General features: G+C 44.2%; 1 protein-coding gene across 4 annotated transcripts in view; it reads left to right on the top strand.

Moving 5' to 3' along the window:
• The first annotated feature begins 7,923 nt into the window (after positions 1 to 7,923).
• LOC135558639 (integrin beta-1-like) overlaps positions 7,924 to 22,664 on the top strand; it is a 41,944-nt gene continuing 27,203 nt past the window's right edge. The window contains exon 1 of one of the 4 annotated variants that reach the window (XM_064992596.1): positions 7,924 to 8,320. The gene's annotated coding sequence lies outside the window, so the exon portion shown is untranslated. Of the gene's footprint in view, positions 8,321 to 12,591; positions 12,634 to 21,007; positions 21,030 to 22,664 lie in introns of those variants that run through there. The other 3 variants (XM_064992595.1, XM_064992597.1, XM_064992599.1) reach the window with 3 other exon arrangements.

Raw genomic sequence — 22,664 nt, 5'->3', positions numbered from 1 at the left:
TTCTTTTGTTCCATTGACTACGTTGGAAGAGGATTTATGCCATTCCTGTTTTTTATTAAAGAACTCTGTTTTCTGTTAAAACCGCGTTTGGGTCTTCACTCAAGTTCTTAACAGAAGAATCAGACCACGAATGGACCCAGCGGCTCCGGACCCTTTTCACTCCGCCGTCGAGATCCAGGGAGCGATGCTAGGCAGACACGAGGAGGAATTGTCTGCTGCTCAACATGCCGTTGAGACCCTGGTCGTCCAAGTCTCCGACCTCACAAGACGGGTTCACCAACTCCACCTCGATCCACCGCCCACTTCCAGGGTTTCCGAGTCTCCGGAGCCCAGGATCAACAACCCGCCGTGTTACTCTGGGGAGCCCACTGAGTGCCGCTCATTCCTCACTCAGTGTGATGTGGTGTTCTCTCTCCAGCCCAACACTTACTCCAGGAGCGCAGCCCGCATCGCCTACGTCATTTCTCTCCTTACCGGACGGGCGCGTGAGTGGGGCACGGCAGTCTGGGAGAGGCGAGGGCTGAGTGTATTAACCAGTATCAGGACTTTAAGGAGGAGATGATACGGGTTTTTGACCGTTCTGTTTTTGGCGAGGAGGCTTCCAGGGCCCTGTCTTCCCTATGTCAGGGGAATAGATCCATAACGGATTATTCTATTGAGTTTCGCACTCTCGCTGCCTCTAGTGACTGGAACGAGCCGGCTTTGCTCACTCGTTTTCTGGAGGGTCTCCACGTCGAGGTTAAGGATGAGATCCTCTCCCGGGAGGTTCCTTCCAGTCTGGACTCCTTAATAGCTCTCGCTATTCGCATAGAGCGACGGTTTGATCTTCGTCGCCGAGCTCGTGGAAAGGAGCTCACGTTCTCCGTTGCTCCCCTCTCCACATCACTGCCACCTGCCGCATCACTGCCACCCTCCCCCGCCGGCTCGGATGCTGAGCCTATGCAGCTGGGGGGTATTCGCATCTCGGCCAAGGAGAGGGAACGGAGAATCACCAATCGCCTCTGTCTCTACTGCGGCTCCGCTGGTCATTTTGTCACCTCATGTCCAGTAAAAGGCCAGAGCTCATCAGTAAGAGGAGGGCTACTGGTGAGCGCAACTACTCAGGCCTCTCCTTCTGGATCACGCACTACCTTTCCGGTCCATCTCCGCTGGCCCGGTTCATCTGCTTCCTGCAGTGCCTTGATAGACTCTGGGGCGGAGGGCTGTTTTATGGACGAGACCTGGGCTCGGGAACATGACATTCCTCTCAGACAGTTAGGGGAGCCCACGGCCTTGTTCGCTTTAGATGGTAGTTCTCTCCCCAAGATTCAGCGTGAGACGCTGCCTTTAACCCTCACTGTCTCTGGTAATCATAGCGAAACCATTTCTTTTTTAATTTTTCGTTCACCTTTTACACCTGTTGTTTTGGGTCATCCCTGGCTAGTGCGCCATAACCCTTCTATTAATTGGTCTAGTAATACTATCCTATCCTGGAATGTTTCTTGTCATGTAACCTGTTTAATGTCTGCTATCCCTCCTGTTTCCTCTGTCTCTTCTTCACAGGAGGAGCCTGGCGATTTGACAGGGGTGCCGGAGGAGTATCACGATCTGCGCACGGTGTTCAGTCGTTCCAAGGCCACTTCTCTCCCTCCACACCGGTCGTATGACTGTAGTATTGATCTCCTTCCGGGAACTACTCCCCCGGGGTAGATTATACTCTCTGTCGGCTCCCGAACGTAAGGCTCTCGAGGATTATTTGTCGGTTTCGCTCGACGCCGGTACCATAGTCTCCTCCTCCTCCCCCGCCGGCGCGGGGTTCTTTTTTGTTCAGAAGAAGGACGGGTCCCTGCGCCCATGCGTGGATTATCGAGGGCTGAATGACATAACAGTTAAGAATCGTTATCCGCTTCCTCTTATGTCTTCAGCCTTCGAGATCCTGCAGGGAGCCAGGTTTTTCACCAAATTGGACCTTCGTAACGCCTACCATCTCGTGCGCATCAGGGAGGGGGACGAGTGGAAGACGGCGTTTAACACTCCGTTAGGGCACTTTGAATACCGGGTTCTTCCTTTCGGCCTCGTTAACGCTCCAGCTGTCTTTCAGGCACTAGTTAACGACGTCCTGAGAGACATGCTGAACATTTTTGTTTTCGTTTACATGGATGATATCCTGATTTTTTCACCGTCTCTCTCGATTCATGTTCAGCACGTGCGACGCGTCCTCCAGCGCCTTTTGGAGAACTGTCTTTATGTGAAGGCTGAGAAGTGCACTTTTCATGCCGCCTCTGTCCCTTTTCTCGGTTCTGTTATTTCCGCTGAGGGCATTAAGATGGATCCCGCTAAGGTCCAGGCTGTCATTGATTGGCCCGTTCCTAAGTCACGCGTCGAGCTGCAGCGCTTTCTGGGCTTCGCTAATTTCTACCGTCGTTTCATCCGCAATTTCGGTCAGGTGGCAGCTCCTCTCACAGCCCTTACTTCTGTTAAGACGTGCTTTAAGTGGTCCGTTTCCGCCCAGGGAGCTTTTGATCTTCTTAAGAATCGTTTTACATCCGCACCTATTCTTGTTACACCTGACATCTCTAGACAGTTTGTTGTTGAGGTTGACGCGTCAGAGGTGGGCGTGGGAGCCATTCTTTCTCAGCGCTCTCTCTCTGACGGCAAGGTCCATCCTTGCGCGTTTTTCTCTCATCGCTTATCGCCGTCAGAACGTAACTATGATGTTGGTAATCGCGAACTGCTCGCCATCCGCTTAGCCCTAGGCGAATGGCGACAGTGGTTGGAGGGGGCGACCGTTCCTTTTGTCGTTTGGACTGACCATAGGAACCTTGAGTACATCCGTTCAGCCAAACGACTTAATGCGCGTCAGGCTCGTTGGGCTCTGTTTTTCGCTCGTTTCGAGTTTGTTATTTCTTATCGTCCGGGCTCAAAAACACCAAACCTGATGCTTTATCTCGTCTCTTCAGTTCTTCTGAGGTCTCCACCGACCCCGATGGGATTCTCCCTGAGGGCGTGTTGTCGGGTTGACTGTCTGGGGAATTGAGAGGCAGGTAAAGCAAGCACTCGCTCACACTCCGTCGCCGCGAGCTTGTCCTAGGAACCTTCTGTTCGTTCCCGTTCCTACTCGTCCGGCCGTTCTTCAGTGGGCCCACTCTGCCAAGTTAGCCGGCCACCCCGGCCTTCGGGGTACGCTCGCTTCCATTCGCCAGCGTTTCTGGTGGCCCACTCGGGAACGTGACGCGCGTCGATTTGTCGCCGCTTGTTCGGTCTGCGCGCAGACTAAATCTGGGAACTCTCCTCCTGCCGGCCGTCTCAGACCGCTTCCCATTCCCTCTCGACCGTGGTCTCACATCGCTTTAGATTTTATCACCGGACTGCCTTCATCAGCGGGGAAGACAGTTATTCTTACGGTTGTCGATAGATTCTCTAAGGCGGCTCATTTCATTCCTCTCGATAAGCTCCCTTCTGCTAAGGAGACGGCTCAGATCATTATCGAGAATGTTTTCCGAATTCATGGCCTTCCGTCTGACGTCGTTTCCGACAGAGGCCCGCAGTTCACGTCTCAATTTTGGAGGGAGTTTTGCCGTTTGATTGGGGCTTCCGTCAGTCTCTCGTCCGGCTTTCATCCCCAGTCTAACGGTCAAGCCGAACGGGCCAATCAGACTGTTGGTCGCATTTTTCGCAGTCTTTCTTTTCGTAACCCTGCGTCTTGGTCAGAACAGCTCCCCTGGGCAGAGTACGCCCACAACTCGCTTCCCTCGTCTGCTACCGGTCTATCCCCTTTTCAGTGTAGCCTCGGGTACCAGCCTCCGCTGTTCTCATCTCAGCTCGCCGAGTCCTGCGTCCCCTCCGCTCAGGCTTTTGTCCAGCGTTGCGAGCGCACCTGGAAGGGGGTCAGGTCGGCACTTTGCCGTAATAGGGCGCAGACTGTGAGGGCCGCTAATAAGCGTAGGACCAAGAGTCCTAGATATTGTTGCGGTCAGAGAGTATGGCTCTCCACTCAGAACCTTCCCCTTAAGACAGCTTCTCGCAAGTTGGCCCCGCGGTTCATTGGTCCGTTCCGTATTTCCCAGGTCATTAATCCTGTCGCAGTGCCACTTCTTCTCCCGCGCTATCTTCGTCGCGTTCACCCGGTCTTCCATGTCTCCTGTGTTAAGCCCGTTCTTCGCGCCCCCGCTCGTCCCTCCCCCCCCATCCTTGTCGAGGGCGCACCCATCTACAGGGTTCGTAAGATTTTGGACATGCGCCCTCGGGGCCGTGGTCATCAGTACCTAGTGGATTGGGAGGGGTACGGTCCTGAGGAGAGGAGTTGGGTTCCCTCTCGGGACGTGCTGGACCGTTCGCTGATCGATGATTTCCTCCGTTGCCGCCAGGTTTCCTCCTCGAGTGCGCCAGGAGGCGCTCGGTGAGTGGGGGGGTACTGTCATGTCTTGTTATGTCTGTTCCTGTCCTTTCTCTTCATTCTCTCTCTCTGCTGGTCTTTTTAGGTTACCTTCTCTGTCTCTCATTCCTCAGCTGTTCTACATCTGCCCTAACTAGCTCATTCTCTCTTTCCCCACCTGTTCTCTCTTCCCCCTCTGATTAGGTCTCTATTTCTTTCTCTGTTCCTGCTACTTTCAGTGTCTGATTCTTGTTTGTGTTTTTTGATGCCAGAAGCAAGCTGTCGTCTCGTTTGCTTCCACCTTGTCCTGTCCTGTCGGAGTCTGCATGCATGGCAGGTGCAACCTGCATTATACTACGTTCTTTTGTTCCATTGACTACGTTGGAAGAGGATTTATGCCATTCCTGTTTTTTATTAAAGAACTCTGTTTTCTGTTAAAACCGCGTTTGGGTCTTCACTCAAGTTCTTAACAACTCAATACTTTGTTGAAGCACCTTTAGTAGCGATTAAGGCCTCGAGTCTTCTTGGGTATGATGCTACAAGCTTGGCACACCTGTATTTGGGGAGTTTCCCCCATTCTTCTCTGCAGATCCTCTCAGGCTCTGTTAGGATGGATGGGGAACGTCGCTGCACAGCTATTTTCAGGTCTCTCCAGAGATGTTTGATTAGGGTTCAATTTCGGGCTCTGGCTGGGCCACTCAAGGACATTCAGAGACTTGTTCCGAAGCCGCTCCTGCGTTGTCTTGGCTGTGTGATTCGGGTCGTTGTCCTGTTGGAATGTGAACCTTTGCCCCAGTCTGAGGTCTGTATCTCTCTGGAGCAGGTTTTCATCAAGGATCTCTCTATACTTTGCTCCATTCATCTTTCCCTCGATCCTGTCTCCCAGTCTTTGCAGCTGAAAAACTTCCCCACAGCATGATGCTGCAACCAACGTGCTTCACCGTAGGGCGGGTTCCAGGTTTCCTCCAGACATGATGCTTGGCATTCAGGCCAAAGAGTTCAATCTTGGTTTCATCGGACCAGAGAATCATGTTGCTCATGATCTGAGAGTCCTTTAGGTGCCTTTTAGCAAACTCCAAGCGGGCTGTCATGTGTTTTTTACTGGAGGAGTGGCTTCTGTCTGTCCATTCTACCATAAAGGCCTGATTGGTGGAGTGATGATGATCAGTCTAAACCTTTTCACATACACTGCTGCCATCTAATGGCCAAAATCTCAATTGCATCTCTTTTTTTCTTCTTTGTTTTATCTTTTACCAGATCTAATGTGTTATATTCTCCTACATTCATTTCACACTTACACAAACATCCACAAAAGTGTTTCCTTTCAAATGGTATCAAGAATATGCATATCCTTGCTTCAGGGCCTGAGCTATAGGAAGTTAGATTGGGTATGTCATTTCAGGCGAAAATTGTAAAAAATATTGTTTTGTTTGTGACTAATTATTTGGCTACACAATAATATTATCCTAACATCATCAAATACATTGAATTGAATACAAAGGACTATTGTTCTGTGTTAACGTAATGTCTTTCATTTACAGCTTCATTGGAACCTAGATTAATGAATCATTACTTAGCCTTTCATAGTTTATTCATAATTTATATATTTAGTTTTATTGAATTATTGTCATGTCCTGACCATAGAGAGCCCTTATTTTCTATGGTAGAGTAGGTCAGGGCATGACTGGGGGGTTTTCTAGTTATTATTTTCTGTTTGGGGTTCTAGTTTAGTTTTTCTATGTTGGTGTTTGGTATGATTCCCAATTAGAGGCAGCTGGCTATCGTTGTCTCTAATTGGGGATCATATTTAGGTAGCATTTTTTCCACCTGTGTTTGGTGAGATATTGTTTATGTGTAGTTGCATGTTAGCACTCCATTGTCGTTTCGTTTAGTCTTTATTGTTTTGTTGTGTGGTTCACTTATTTTGAATAAAAGATGTGGAACCCAGATCACGCTGTACGTTGGTCCAAGTATGCTTCCAACAAACATGACAGAATATCCCATCAAACCAGGACCAAGCAGCGTGCCCAAAGAGGGAAGGATTTCTGGACATGGGAAGAAGTGATGGGGAGATGCGAAACCCTTCCTTGGCGACAGACGGAAGGATATTATGGAGGACAGCGACTACGACAGGGTTCGCGGCTACAGAAAGCCCAAGGACAACCCCAAGATTTTTGGGGAAAGGCACATGGAGCTGACGGCTGAGCAGAGGGAAGAGCCAGAGACTGTCAGGGAGGCAATGGCGAAGTTGGGAGAGAGTGAGATGAGAGAGATGTTGTGCAAGTGTGTTCTGCTCAACATCCAACCAGAGGATCCGGTTAGCAGTCTGGTGCAACCTGTGCCGGTTCCATACTTCTGGCCTCAAGTGCACCTCTCCAGTCCGGTACGTCCTGTGCCTGCTCCTCGCACTCTCCCTGAAGAGTGTGTCTCCAGTCCGGTACGTCCTGTGCCTGCTCACCGCACTCTCCCTGAAGTGTGTGTCCCCAGTCCGGTACGTCCTGTGCCTACTCCCCACACTCTCCCTGAAGTGTGTGTCCCCAGTCCGGTACGTCCTGTGCCTGCTCCTCGCACTCTCCCTGAAGTGTGTGTCCCCAGTCCGGTACGTCATGTGCCTGCTCCTCGCACTCTCCCTAAAGTGCGTGTCCCCAGTCAGGTACGTCCTGTGCCTACTCCCCGCACTCGCCCTGAAGTGCGTGTCACCAGTCTGGTGCCACCTGTTCCGGCTCCACGCACTAGGCCTCCAGTGCGCCTTCCCAGTCCGGTGCGTCCTGTGCCTGCTCCCCGCAATCTCCCTGAGGTGCGAGTCACCAGTCCGGTGCCACCTGTGCTGGCCCCAAGCATCAGGCCTCCAGTGTGCCTCCCCAGTCCATTTTTTTATTTACGGGTGGTCCCACCATGCTCTACCAACTGAGTAAAAATGTTGATGTTATAGTATACTAGTGTCACAGTTTGGAAGAAGTGAAATTTGATGGGAAAAAACAGGAGACCGCTTCCTCAGCAGTAAGACAGCACAACTTAAACTATGCTGTCTTACAAATAAACAATGCTCTGCAACAGGGTCAACAAAAGGGTCACGAAAGCGTCATGTTTGTTCACTGATCACAAAAACAAGCCAACAGTGGTTTCACTAAACTACATTGTCTCTTAGGAGGCGTTTACTATATTTTTCACCAAACAACATTCAGTTTGTGTAGTTTAAACACAAGTATATGCCCCAAAAAGAGTGTTGGAGAGTAAAGTTTCACACACTGTTAATCTCTAGAATGTGATCTTTATCTGAGGTACAAGTGTTGAATCGACACTTAGCAACAGCTCTTATCAGTAGGGAGAACCTTCCAAACATGTTTATAATGTGTTTTTCATATTGAATCATTGTTTAACCATCCATATCACAGCAAATACAACTTCTAAGAAAGGATGTGCCCTGCAACACCTCAACATCTTTGAACAAAGTGCAGTTTCTCATGTAATTAAGTAGTTTTACTTTGCCTACTCACAGGAAGGTTCACAGGTCTGTCTGTCTGTGAGCTTTTGCTTCATTGCGCTCCAAGTACAGTCGGCATGTCCTGTGTGGGAGGTTCAAGATAATAAGAGGTGCCCGAAATTCATTGTCCACTCTGCTGAAGGGAAAAATATTTAGCCTTTGACTGAGCCACTGCGGACATATTGTAACGTGTTCGGGCAAGCTGGACTCCCGCCCCTAGTTATAATTTTTACAGACCGTTTTTCCTCGACGTTTTGCAATTTTGTACGAGGCAATTATTATTTACGGATAGGCAACGTCACTGATACTTGGGATATTTTCTTCCGTGAAAAAAGTAGTCTACAGAGTAGGGACCCCTCCGCGAGTTAAGTTTTTTTTTTTTTATCTAGAAAAAGCGCACGGGATACTTTGCCTCAAATGAGGTTCTGAAATTATTTAAAAAATATATATATATTAGAAAACACGAGTCAAGGTAAGATGATGTACGTTATTTTCTAAAATGATTATCCAGCATATCTGGTAGGTCTATGAAGGCTATGTCAAAAATGTACGAAAAATGTATGAATATCCAAGAGATTCTACAAAGGGGATGGGGAATGGGCTGGGTAACTTTGGGTGGGGATAGCGGCAGTCGGACAAGGGCTAAGCGAAACCGATTAACTTTGGAAATTCACTCGTATTAAATAGGCCTACATTGACGTTTCTGTGTTTATCTTTACCAACTTTACGTTCCTATATTGTCCAGCCGTAGGCCCATATTAATGGCAATTTGATGCATTTTGGTTGGTATACTTTTATTTGTTTGTCCCCCATTTTAATCTACTGTCTGTCGGCTACTTTCTATAACAGCGTAGGCCTTCCTCCCTACCATAAATTGAGTTTTCTTTAACATGTTTCAGAGGCTGAAAGCTAGTTAGGTTAGTCTATTCTTAAATCTAGGCCCTATTCCATGATGTAATTTGGTGATTTTGAAGGGGATATATTGTATCAATAATAGTTACAGCCTATATTAGGCTCCTGAGTGGCCACACTTCTAGTGTGTCTCCCTGAGGTAGCCTAAAATGTACCATGTCAATCAATATGTGGTAGATTATGTACAGTATACATAGTTTTCTAATGTAATCGCACAGATGCTTAAATGGCAGATTGTTTCATTGAGCTAGACTTTTGCATGGGAGTGTCTCACAGCACTCATTGATATATATATATATATAATAAATATTAATATTTTTTTATTATTTAACCTTTATTTAACTAGGCAAGTCAGCTGCAACAAATTCTTATTTACAATGACGGCTTACCCTGGCCAATTGTGCGCAGCCTTATGGTACTCCCAATCACGGCCCGTTGTGATAGAGCCTTGAATCGAACCAGGGTCTGTATTGACGCCTCCAGCACTGAGATGCAGTGCCTTATTTACATACGTATTCAGACCTTTTGCTATGAGACTCAAAATTGAGCTCAGGTGCATCCTGTTTCCATTGATCATCCTTGAGATGTTTCTACAACTTGATTGGTAAATTAAATTGATTGGACATGATTTGGAAAGGCACACACCTGTCTATATAAGGTCCCACAGTTGAGTGTCCATGTCAGAGTAAAAACCAAGCCATGAGGTCGAAGGAATTGTCTGTAGAGTTCGGTGACAGGATGGTGTCAAGACACAGATCTGGGGAAGGGTACCAACAGTTTTTTTTGCAGCATTGAAGGACCCCAAGAGCACACTGACCTCCATCATTCTTAAATAGAAGAAGTTTGGAATCACCAAGACTCTCACTAGAGCTGGCTTCCCGGCCAAATGGAGCAATCGGGGGAGAAGGGCCTTGGTCAGGGAGGTGACCAAGAACACAATGGTCACTCTGACAGAGCTCCAGTGTTCCTCTGTGGAGATGGGAGAACCTTCCAGAAGGACAACCATCTCTGCAGCACTCCACCAATCAGGCCTTTATGGTAGAGTGGCCAGACAGAAGCTACTCCTCAGTAAAAGACACATGACAGCCCGCTTGGAGTTTGCCAAAAGGCACCTAAAGGACTCTCGGACCATGAGAAACAATATCCTCTGATCTGATGAAACCAAGATTGAACAAGCTTGTAGCGTCATACACAAGAAGACTCCAGACTGTAATCGCTGCCAAAGGTGCTTCAACAAAGTATTAAAGGGTCTGAATACTTATGTAAATGTGATATTTCAGTTTATAAATGTCCAAAAATGTATAAAAAAAACTGTTTTGCTTGGTCGTTATGGAGTGTTGTGTGTAGATTGATGAGGGGAAAGAACAATTAAATCCATTTTAGAATAAGGCTGAAACGTAACAAAATGTGGACAAAGTGAAGGGTCTGAATACTTTACGAATGCTCTGTAGATTGCAAAATAGTTGGGAAGAGATTTTCGATGCACCGATTGCATGGCGTTCCGCACCAACTGAATGCGAGGCGCAGAATGATTTGTTGAGCTGCTGTGTAAGAAAGCATTGCCACCAATCCTGATAGCAAGCGTGGCACAGACAGCACACAGCTAATGTTATTCATTGTGATCTAAAAGCTGCAACGTATCCTAAGTCAGCACTCCTACTCTGAGACGCTTGACACATACGCCCCTCCCCCCACCCAGTCCGGTGCGTGTCCCCAGTCCAGTACGTCCTGTGCCTGCTCCTCGCACTCTCCCTCAAGTGCGCTTTCCCAGTCCAGAGCTTCCGGCGACGGTCCCCATTCCAGCGCTTCTGGCGACGGTCCCCAGTCCAGAGCATCAGGCGACGGTCCCCAGTCCAGAGCTTCAGGCGACGGTCCCCAGTCCAGAGCTTCAGGCGACGGTCCCCAGTCCAGAGCTTCAGGCGACGGTCCCCAGTCCAGAGCATCAGGCGACGGTCCCCAGTCCAGAGCTTCAGGCGACGGTCCCCAGTCCAGAGCTTCAGGCGACGGTCCCCAGTCCAGAGCTTCAGGCGACGGTCCCCAGTCCAGAGCTTCAGGCGACGGTCCCCAGTCCAGAGCTTCAGGCGACGGTCTCCAGTCCAGAGCTTCAGGCGACGGTCCCCAGTCCAGAGCTTCAGGCGACGGTCCAACCGAATGCGAGGCGCAGAATTATTTGTTGAGCTGCTGTGTTAGACAGCACTGCCACCAATCCTGATAGCAAGTGTGGCACAGACAGCACACAGCTATGTTCTTGTTTTAAGGAAAAAATTGGCCTTGTTAAAAGGCCTTAGTCAGAGTAGGTGGGGTAAAAGGACTGTCTTTGATTAGGAGATCCTGTCTGGTAGATAGAACTAGAATGTTTAATAACATAGTATTTACATTGTCTTAAGGACAGGAGTCAACAAGTGAACCCCCTCTTGTATTTGATTTTACACACACACACACAAACACACACAAACACAGTGACTTCAGAGGCTTGTTAATAGCACACAGAGAACTAGTGGTGTTGTTGGGCTGACCCAATCAGTCACTTCCCCTAGTTACATTGTTATGACTTAACAGCGCCATTATCACTGGGCTGGCCTAGGACAGTGTCCCAAATGGCCCCCTATTCCCTTTATAGCACACTACTTTAAAAGTAATGCACTAGGGCTCTGGTCAAATGTAGCACACTATAAGGGAGAAGGGTACCATTTGGGACCTATTACTATATGAAGCATCCCAGAGTAGGAGTGCTGATCTAGGATCAGGTCCTCCCCTGCCATGTAATGTTATTCATTGTGATCTAAAAGCCGAAACGTATCCTATGCCAGCACTCCTACTCTGAGACACTTGAAACATATGTCTCCCCCAGTTGTCCGACTGATTCAACAGATGGTTGACTATGCCCTTCAGATTTCCCAGTCACATATGAGTCACATTTCAAGCTAGACCCCCAGTCCTGGCAGTGTTGACTGAATTGAGTGGTCCTAGACTCTTCATGGGGGAAATTCTTATGAGTCATGGACACTGCGTTTCATGGGTCGGGGTCTGGATCTGGAACAAGGGCCTATTAAGTTGGAATGTATTGTCTCATTCTCTGAGTGCGAGCTAGATCAGCCCCCACTCCCAACTCCATTTCTGAGAGCAGTTACACGTTTTGTGTTAAAAGGGGGCTTTTTGTATCAAGCGTCTCAGAGTAGGAGCGATGATCTAGGATCAGTTTAGCCTTTTAGATCACAGTGAATGAGATTCCATGAACAGGGGGAGACCTGATCCTTGATCAGCACTGCATTACAGCTCATATCACCTCAAGAAGGCAGCTCTCATTCACATGATTGAGTAGCTTACTGGCTAGTAGCTCGGTAGATGCCCCCTGTTAAACATACAAATTAACTGGATTAAGAAGAAAAATTCCTCAGTTTAGGTTGGGTTTCCTCAATATTCCCTTGTACTCACCAGTACAACTGAATGCCCTTCCTGATCCATCCACACAGTGCTGTTAAGAGAGCACAGCGTGCACAGCAGTTTAATTAAGGAAATGGATTCATTCACTGCCCTGCTGCTAGGAGAGCTAATGGACAGAGGGAGTGGACTGTGACACAGGCAGTGGGGGTTGGGTGTTCGTTCACCTTACTTAGACTGCTAACTCAGCACAATTAAAGATGCAAACATATTTTGTGTGGTTATCATTCATAGCAACCATTCCCGCATTAAAAGTGTTGAGATAATCTATAGACTCAAAAGTACGTACACATTTATTTAACACGCTAATCTTCATAACGAATACCATCAAATGTACTCATTTTGTACTCCTCCCTATTTTGTATGCACCGTGCAGTCCAAGGTGGTCCGTGGACGATAACATTTTCATGTGGTTAACCAGCGTCGTAGAAGTAACAGCGAGGTGAGTGAGGCCGTGAGAAAATCCATGCAGGTGTGCTCTCTGTTAATTACAGTCAGGTTCAAGTGGCTACATCACCAGATCAAAGTGTTAGATAGTTTAGCTACCACTTAGCACTAAGATGAAACATCCCATAAACACAACCAACTGACTTAGTGAATAGGTGTTAGGTCTTGTACTTTCTCACCCTCTCTAAACAGGTTTGTGTTATTCTTTTTTTTTATGAAGTAATGTTTTTATTTAAATGGAGCGGTTGATCTCTGCTTGCTTTTTGACTGCGAAAATGATGTTGACTCAGAAAATGTTGGTGACCACTGGCTTAGAGGATTGAGTTACCTCTAGTGTCCTCTCTGGGCTCTGTTTTGGACCATAGAAATCCATTTGTCTGGTCAGTGGTAGACTGTGGTAATATAATGTAGAATTTTTTTTGAGTAAGGTTTTCATTGCAGTGAGCTGTGGTTGTCTTACCTACCTTAATTGAATACACTGACTGTAAGTCACTGTGGATAAGAGTGTCTGCTGAATGACCAGAATGTTATTGTGAAGTCCTTCAGTCTTCAGTTGTCACGATATTGGAAATGAGCGGACCAAGGCGCAGCGTGAGTATAAAACCAAAACAACAACGTAGACATAATTGCAAATGATTAAATCCTTCCAATAGAAATTTAAAAAAACAATTTTAGTTACAAATTTAAATTTAATTAAATGAGTTGACCTCACATGAGATGATTTCACTGAACAACAAAAGAAAGGGAATATTGAATGATCCCAATGATCCATCGCATCTCCCAAAAACGTTTTCAACATACATCTGTAAAATTATAGTCTAGAAGCTAAAGCTTTGGTTGTCTTCCTCTCAGGCTTCCATGTCTTCTCCCTGGACCTCCTCAATGTCCACCTTTTGAACATCAGACTCTGAGGCCTCATCTTCACTGTCACTTTCCATCCTTGTTGAGAATAGCTCGTTGTCAGGCTCAAAAAGCCTCAAATTTGCCCGGATGGCCACCATATTTTAAACCCTTGTATTGGTCAGCCTGTTACATGCTTTGGTGTGTGTGTTCCCAAACAAGGACCAGTTGTGTTCTGAGGCGGCTGATGTTGGTGGGATTTGGAGGATGATGGAGGCAACAGGGGAAAGAGCCTCAGATCCACAAAGTCCCTTCCAGCAGGTAGCTGATGAGATATGTTGGCACGACGGTCATATTGCATCTCCATCCCAAAGCCCTTGCTTTGAAAGTGTATTTTGCCAGACTGCCAAGAACCTTGTCCTCAACCTTGCCTTCACACCATAGGCCTTGTTGATCTCTGCACCAGACAGGATGCTCTTGCCAGCATACTTGGGGTCCAGCAAGTACGCTGCGGCGTGTATGGGCTTCAGGCAGAAGTCTTCACGCTTTTTGATGTATTTCAGAACTGCAATTTCGTCTGCTTCTAGCAACAGTGAAGTGGGCATGACAGTACGGATTTCTTCTCTTACATCGGTAAGCAGAGTCTGAACATCAGGCAGGATGGCATTGTCTTCCTCAATCCATGCAATGGCTCCTGCTAGGGTTCAGGAGTTTCAGGCTGCTTACCACTCTCTCCCAAAATGCATCATCCAGGAGGATCCTCTTGAAGGGGCTGTCCATATCAGCAGACTGTGATATGGCTATTTCTTGGGGAGACTCCTTCCCCTCCAGAAGATTGTCAAACATGATGACAACACCACCCCAATAGGTGTTGCTAGGCAGCTTCAATGTGGTGCTCTAATTCTTCTCATTTTTCTTGGTGAGGAAGATTGCTGCTTTAACTTGATGAGCCTTCACATACCTAACCATTTCCTTGGCTCTCTTGTAGAGTATATCCATTGTTTTCAGTGCCATGGTGTCCTTGAGCAGCAGATTCAATGCATGAGCAGCATAGCCAATGGGTGTGATGTGAGGGTAGGACTCCTCTACTTTAGACCAAGCAGCATTCATGTTCGCAGCATTGTCTGTCACCAGTGCAAATACCTTCTGTGGTCCAAGGTCATTGATGACTGCCTTCAGCTCATCTGCAATGTAGAGACTGGTGTGTCTGTTGTCCCTTGTGTCTGTGCTCTTGTAGAAAATTGGTTGAGGGGTGGAGATGATGTTGTTAATTATTCCTTGCCCACGAACATTCAACCACCCATCAGAGATGATTCCAGTACAGTCTGCTTTCTCTATGATTTGCTTGACCTTCACTTGAACTCTGTTGAACTCTGCATCTGGAAAATGAGTAGATAAGCATGTCTAGTTGGAGGGGTGTATGATGGACAAAGAACAATAAGAAATCTCTTCCAATACACATTGCCTGTGAGCATCAGAGGTGAACCAGTTGCATACACACCTTAAGCAAGACATTCATCAGCATTTCTCTGACGACGTTCCTCCATTGAGTCAAAAAACCTTCTGATTCCAGGAGGACCATGAGCTGTTGCTATCAATAAGGTGTCTGATTCATCATTTTCACCTCGAATAGAAGTAGAGGGACTTTTGTCAGAGGTTGCTTTTTGTGAGCGCTGAGGGAACTTGATGCACTTAGCCAGAGAATTATGCACCTTTGTTGCATTCTTCACATATGATTTGGCACAGTATTTGCAAATGTATAAGCTTTTCCTTCTACATTAACTGCAGTGAAATGTCTCCACACATCAGATAGTGCCCGTGGAATTTTCTTGTAAAGATAAGAAAAAAATAAGTAAAAATAAAATACAATTCCATGTACAGATAAATAGTTAAGCAGTTAGATTAAACAACTACTTTGTAAGATAAATGTTTTCAAATGAAACGTATTGAAATAGGTGAATTAACACTTCTCAGTTAGCAGGCTCAAGCAAGCTAAATCCCACATGGTAACAAAAACTACCTAGCAGACGTTGTTAACAAGTTAGAAATTATTTAAACACACTTTGCTGTAGGCTACTATTTACTAGTTAACCTCTAGCGTCAAGCAATCCCGTATCCGGGAGCGTAATCATAGCCTCAAGCTCATTAGCATAACGCAACGTTAACTATTCATGAAAATCGCAAATGAAATGAAAGAAATATATTCACTCACAAGCTTAGCCTTTTGTTAACAACACTGTCATCTCAGCTTTTCAACCATCGCTACACAAGCATTTGTGTAAGAGGTATTGATAGCTAGCATAGCATTAGCTGAGCATTCAGCAGGCAACATTTTCACAAAAACAAGAAAAGCATTCAAATAAAATAATTTACCTTTGAAGAACTTTGGATGTTTTCAATGAGGAGACTCTCAGTTAGATAGCAAATGTTCAGTTTTTCCAAAAAGATTATTTGTGTAGGAGAAATCGCTCCGTTTTGTTCATCAAGTTTGGCTAAGAAAAAAAAAAGAAAATTCAGTCATTACAACGCCAAACTTTTTTCCAAATTAACGATAATATCGATAATATCGACAGAAACATGACAAACGTTGTTTAGAATCAATCCTCAAGGTGTTTTTCACATATCTATTCGATGATAAATAATTTGTGGCAGTTGCCTTTCTCCTCTGAACCGAATGGAAAAGTGGACGCAGCTGGAGATTACGCAATAATTTCGACGGAGGACACCAAGCGGACACCTGGTAAATGTAGTCTCTTATGGTCAATCTTCCAATGATATGCCTACAAATACGTCACAATGCTGCAGACACCTTGGGGAAATGACAGAAAGTGTAGGCTCATTCCTTGCGCATTCACAGCCATATAAGGAGACATTGGAACACAGCGCCTTCAGAATCTGGGCCATTTCCTGTTTGAAATTTCATCTTGGTTTCGCCTGTAGCATAAGTTCTGTGGCACTCACAGATAATATCTTTGCAGTTTTGGAAACGTCAGAGTGTTTTCTTTCCACAGCTGTCAATTATATGCATAGTCGAGCATCTTTCCGTGACAAAATATCTTGTTTAAAACGGGAACATTTTTTTATCCAAAAATTAAAAGAGCGCCCCCTATATCGAAGAAGTTAACAAAAAAATCACGTTTGTCATATACACTGTATATTCATCCCATTCAGTATTGTAATCAAAACTTACCAGAAAGCATGTAGTCCTTGGCTCAGACAGTGTAGTAGTGTGGGTTCAATAGCATCTCATTAGTGTGCAAGATCTTGAGAATCCACTGTATATGTGATGGAAGAATGCACTGTACATGCAGAGGGTTGGAATTCCATTGAATTGTGGATAGTTTAACCAAAATATGCCACAAGACCTAGAATTGCCTTGTGTATCCCACAAAAAAAGGTTCACTGTTACAAACTAACTTTTTTGATGAATTTAAGCTAAATTCCCCAAATTCCCAGCTTAACTTCCCATGGAAAATATCCGGAAATTTCCCAGAAAGTTTCCGACCATTTGCAACCCTAGTAGCAAGACAACATAGCATCAGCACATGGTAGCAGCACAAAACATGGTACAATATAGCCTTGCTACTCTTATTTTCAAATGTCTTTTTACTGTTGTTTTATTTATTTACTTACCTACACACACACACATACTTTTTTCCCTCCGCACTATTGGTTAGAGCCTGTAAGTAAGCATTTCACTGTAAGGTCTACTACACCTGTTGTATTCGGCGCACGTGACAAAGAAACTTTGATTTGATTTGAAACATTGGGCACAGACAACTGCACAAAGGGCAAGAACGTAGAGACAACACATCACACAAAGAAGCCACAACTGGCAGTAAGAATGTCCTTGATTTAGTCTTTGAATGAAGAGATTGAGATAAAACTGTCCAGTTTGAGTGTTTGTTGCAGCTCGTTCCAGTCGCTAGCTGCAGCGAACTGAAAAGACGAGCAACCCAGGGATGTGTGTGCTTTGGGGACCTTTAATGACTGGCAGAACGGGTGTTGTATGTGGAGGATGAGGGCTGCAATAGATATCTCAGATAAGGGGGAGTGAGGCCTAAGAGAGTTTCATAAATATGCATCAACCAGTGGGCGGGAGCATTGGTGGCAAATCTGATGGCCGAATGGTAAAGAACATATAGGCGCTCGAGAGCACCCTTACCTGCCGATCTAAAAATGATGTCTCCGTGATCTAGCATGGGTAGGATGGTCATCTGAATCAGGGTTAGTTTGGCAGCTGAGGTGAAAGAGGAGCGATTATGATAGAGGAAACCAAGTTTAGATTTAACTTTAGCCTGCAGCTTTGATATGTGCTGAGAGTAGGACAGTGTACCATCTAGCCATATTCCCAAGTACTTGTATGAGGTGACTACCTCAAACTCTAATCCCTCAGAGGTAGTAATCACTCCTGTGGGGAGATGCTACCCTCTCAATCCACATCAAGATGGTTTAAACTATAAACACATTGACAGAATGTTGCTCAATTGGCGGAATTGTCTCTTATTGCTAAATTCTGCATTCCAGTTCTAGCATGCTCTCCAGTGTGGATTAGTTTAGGCTACATGAGAAGGATGGGTCTATATGTGGTACTATCTGCTGTTATCAGTGCAGAGGTTAACGTGCATGTTTTAGTTTTCTGGGCTCTGTTTCACCAGAGATATCCCCTCTCTCCAACGGTCGATCTGAGCCTCATGGGGAGTAGACCTAGACTGCTCTAGGGTTGCGTCCCAAATGGCACCCTATTTCCTACATAATGCACTACCTTTGACATTGGCCCCGGTCAAAAGTATTGCACTATATAGGGAATAGGGTGCCATTTGGGACACGGCCTAGATCAGTCAACACCCTACATTTTTGGTGCTCTATACAAGATGATACCCTGAGCTGTAAACAAAGATACTGTTCAGGAAGTTTGGGAGGAGTCTAGATTATTAGAGGGACTGGCATTGCTGCCTTTGGGTTGGATCATGTTTAACTGTCAATTTCATTAGTGCACATCAAACTATAGCAAAACGTTTTGCAAAGGAAAAAGAAGTTCAGGTAGATCCCTTTTTCAGTCCATTTTCTTCTGATTGGTGTCTACTAGAGACTATGACCCTGATGTCTCCCTTTTGGATTTCGTATTTTATCAAAGCAGCAGCTACTCTTCCTAGGGTCCGCATAAAACATGACATAATAGCTAGATAACATTTAAAGGGAAATGGAAACACTAGGCTTTAGATCACTAGCTAACTCTAACTGTAAATCGCCATATTGGCATCGTTATATCACTGGCTGAATCCCAAAAATGGCTGAGAGACCTGAACTCTGCATGAATTATTGAGCTAAATTTGCTGATGTCAAACCAAATATGAAAACATGATGCATATTTTGAAAGCTGAGAAACAGCCCTTTCAATTAAATGGTTATCAGTCAATAAAAAACACCTATGAAAATGTGTATTTTATGCAAAAAAATCAACAAAGAAAATTCTAAACAACTGCCATTTACTCAACTTCCTAATGAAGATTAGAGAATAAACTAAGAGCATATTGAGTTGTCCTTATTTAGTAAGGATGGAAAATAGTAATATCTTTTACTGTGAATGAGTTATAGCTGTTTTAATGAATTCTATGGAATGTTCCTTTATCAGACGCATATCTGCATCAAAACATATTACAAATGGCATTTAGTCTCAGGACTAAATGAGATACACAAGTAATATAATATGAATAAGTCAATAACTTTATTGATAGCACCCCATAGACCCAAATTTAACTAGGCAAGTCAGTTAAGAACTATTCTTATTTACAATGACGGCCTACCCCGGCCAAACCCTAACCAGGACGACGCTGGGCCAATTGTGCGCCGCCCTATGGGACTCCCAATCACTCACTCACTCAGCAACAGCGTACTCCAATTATATTGACCAGATACTCTAGTCGCCGCTCTAACAATAAAAATAAATGTCTTAAAAAAAATGGAAGGCAGCCAGGAGGAGACCAGATCAGGTGGGACCATTCTAGCCAATGAGAGGGCATATATGTGTGTAAACAATGGGCACAACGGTTTCCTCTAGTAACCACAGCTAGGACTGGGTGATATGGCCAAAATATCAATCACAGTATTATTGATGTTATTTGATGTTTTAAATAATAGAAGTTCCATAACTGTTTTACATGGAGACAATGCCAAAAATAAATGCAAAACTGTTTCTGGATGCTCAACACAAAAAGTACAATCAATGTTAATGTCTTTTTAAAAGTTTCTTCAGGTAATGATTCGCAGTGTAATACTTATGGATAATTCTGAAAGAGACCTCTTTGACCTTGTTAACATAAAAGTATGTGTGTGGTAATAACCAGACTTTTTCCCAACAGATATTAGTGACCAATGTATTCCAGTAACTTGTAACATAAGGGTTGGATACAATATCCCTTTGAAATAAAGCACGTATAGATCTGTTGTTCTGAGGGAGCAAGGAGAAACATATTTTCCCTATTGGAGAGTCTACTTGATTAAGTGAGGGTAGGTCAAGAAGGTGAGGTCTGGCTACACCTCTAAATAACATGAGAATTCTAGATGGAATAGCATACAAGACTATGGCGAACTCTGGGTGAATCTAGGTGATATTGTAATGAGATAAAAATTCCTCATAATTGAGTAACAATCCTGCATTAAAAAGTAGACTCACCAGCAGGATATGATTATGGAACCAGTTCTTAAAAAATAAAGACTTGTTTCTGTACAAAATGTCCTTATTGTTCCAAATGAAATACCTATGTGGGGAAAAATCATGTTTATATATTAACGACCACGCTAAGAATAATTGTCTTTGAAAAGCAGATACTTTTGCAGGAATATTATCAATGTTATAGTTACAAAGTAACATAAAATAGAGGCCACCAAAACTGGAGAAGATATGAGGGAGGAAATTCCAAATTGAAGTTGGATTCTTTAAAAAATGTTTAGCCCAATTTATCTTAAAAGTATTTTTCAAAGTAGGAAAATCAAAAAAAATTGAGACCACCATATATAATGTGTACGATTTTTCTAGATGAAGTTGAAAAGCACCTGGTCAACCGCTTCACCTATTTTGTTGTCAAGGCATAGGGCCTGGGATGCATAAGTAAGTCTAGAGATACCTTCAGCTTTAGAAAGCAATACTCTACCTTTCAAGGATAAATCCCTCTGCAACCAATCAACTTCTTTTTGTTTCTTTTCAATAATAAGTACAATATTTAATAAGCATCTTTCCTGTTGATCCTTAGATATGGTAATCCCAAGGTATGTTACTTTTTCCTTGACTGGAATATTGCATGTAGAGGATATCACACAGTCTTTAACAGTAAACAATTCACACTTATTAAGGTTTAGGCAAAGACCAGATGCTTTGGAAAATATATTTATCACATTGATTGCTCTAGGAAGCTGGTCAGCATCTTTCAAAAAGAGAGTTGTGTCATCTGCAAGTTGACTTATGATAATATCTCTGTCAGCAATAGAGATCCCTTTTATATCGCTGGATTTAACAGAACTTGTAAGAAGTTGGGTTTCAAACAGGAAGAGGTAAGTTGAAATTGGGCAACCTTGCCTAATTCCTCTTTTCAAATCAAATCTAGAAGTGCCATGCTTTAATTTAATTGAACTGTTCCCATTCATATAAAGAGTTTTAATAGTACTACAAAATAATTCCACAAAACCAAATTTCTCAAGGGAGAGAAATAGAAACTAATGTTCCACTGTATCGAAGGCTTTATAAAAGTCTAAGAAGACAATAAAACTATCTTGGAAGATTAGATCAGAATAGTCAATAAGGTCTAACACCAGTTGGATATTATTAGATATATGTATATTCCTCGTGAAGCCAGATTGGGTCTCTTCTATAATTGAGTCCAATACTGCCTTCATTATTTTTGCAAATATAGAGGCTAATATAGAGGCTAATATTTTGTAGTCATTATTGAGCAGACAGATTGGACGCCAATTATCGAGTAGAAGCAAGTCTTTCTTGGGCTCAGGTATTAATGGAATCAGACCTTGAGTCAAACTGGGAGGGAGAGCATTATTTGTAATGCTTTCAGAATGCTTTCAGAAAAGACCTCCAACAGTAATGGGGCCAACTGTTGAGAAAATGTTTTGTAAAACTCAGACATGCCATCAGTCCCTGGAGACGTATTATTTGTAAGCTGTTCAATAGAATGTTGATATCTTCAACTATAATAGGAGTCATCACAGTGTTCCCTCTCAGCCTCCCCAATTGATTTCACATCTCCCAGAGAGTCAAAGAAAAGAGTTGAGGAAACTGCACAATACTTACAACTCTATACATTCCTGTAGAAGTTGCAACTAAAGTAAGAGATTCATTTGGGATCATCTGTGATGAGACCATTAATATTTAATTGTTGAATTGTATTTTTTTTAGAGTGGTATTTTCTAACCTGAAAAAACAAGATGAATTTTGTTCACCTTTCTGACCCAGAAAGTGTCATAGAGTCTGTCAGACCAGTATAGTTGTGTCAGTTGTCAATCAAAGCATTTGCCTCCTGTGTAACAACATTGGATGATGGCGGAGCATTGTTAGCTGAGGAGGTAGCCATAAGATTTCTCTTTCTGTCAGCGTGCTGTGACAATTTGGAAAATATAATCTTAAATCATCAATAACCTGGTGTTTTTAGCAAGCAAAGTATTAGTTTGGTAGCTCAAAATAATACACTTTTCACTATCTTTCAAAAGTTGATATGCAGAGCTCAGTAAGAAGTGTGCGTTCAAGCTGCCATCTTGGAGCCTCTCATAAAAGCACTCTCCGCTGGCGGGAGTTTGGAGAACGCAAGTGAAGAGCTGCGCCTATGGTCAAATCAAATCAAAGTTTATTTGTCACGTGCGCTGAATACAACAGTGAAATGCTTATTTACAGGCTCTAACCAATAGTGCAAAAAAGGTATTAGGTGAACAATAGGTAGGTAAAGAAATAAAGCAACAGTAAAACGACAAGCTATATACAGTAGCGATGCTATAAAAGTAGCGAGCATACAGGCACAGGTAAGTCAAGCTGATTGAGGTAGTATGTACATGTAGACATGGTTAAAGTGACTGTGCATATATGATGAACAGAGAGTAGCAGTAGCATAAAAGAGGGGTTGGGGGGGGGCACACAATGCAAATAGTCGGGGTAGCCATTTAACCTGTTCAGGAGTCTTATGG

The sequence above is a fragment of the Oncorhynchus masou genome, chromosome 17 (genome assembly GCF_036934945.1).
Source record: "Oncorhynchus masou masou isolate Uvic2021 chromosome 17, UVic_Omas_1.1, whole genome shotgun sequence".
Classification (NCBI taxonomy): Eukaryota; Metazoa; Chordata; class Actinopteri; order Salmoniformes; family Salmonidae; genus Oncorhynchus; species Oncorhynchus masou.
Note: the sequence above shows the minus strand (reverse complement) of the source record. Positions and strands in the feature narration are given on the sequence as shown.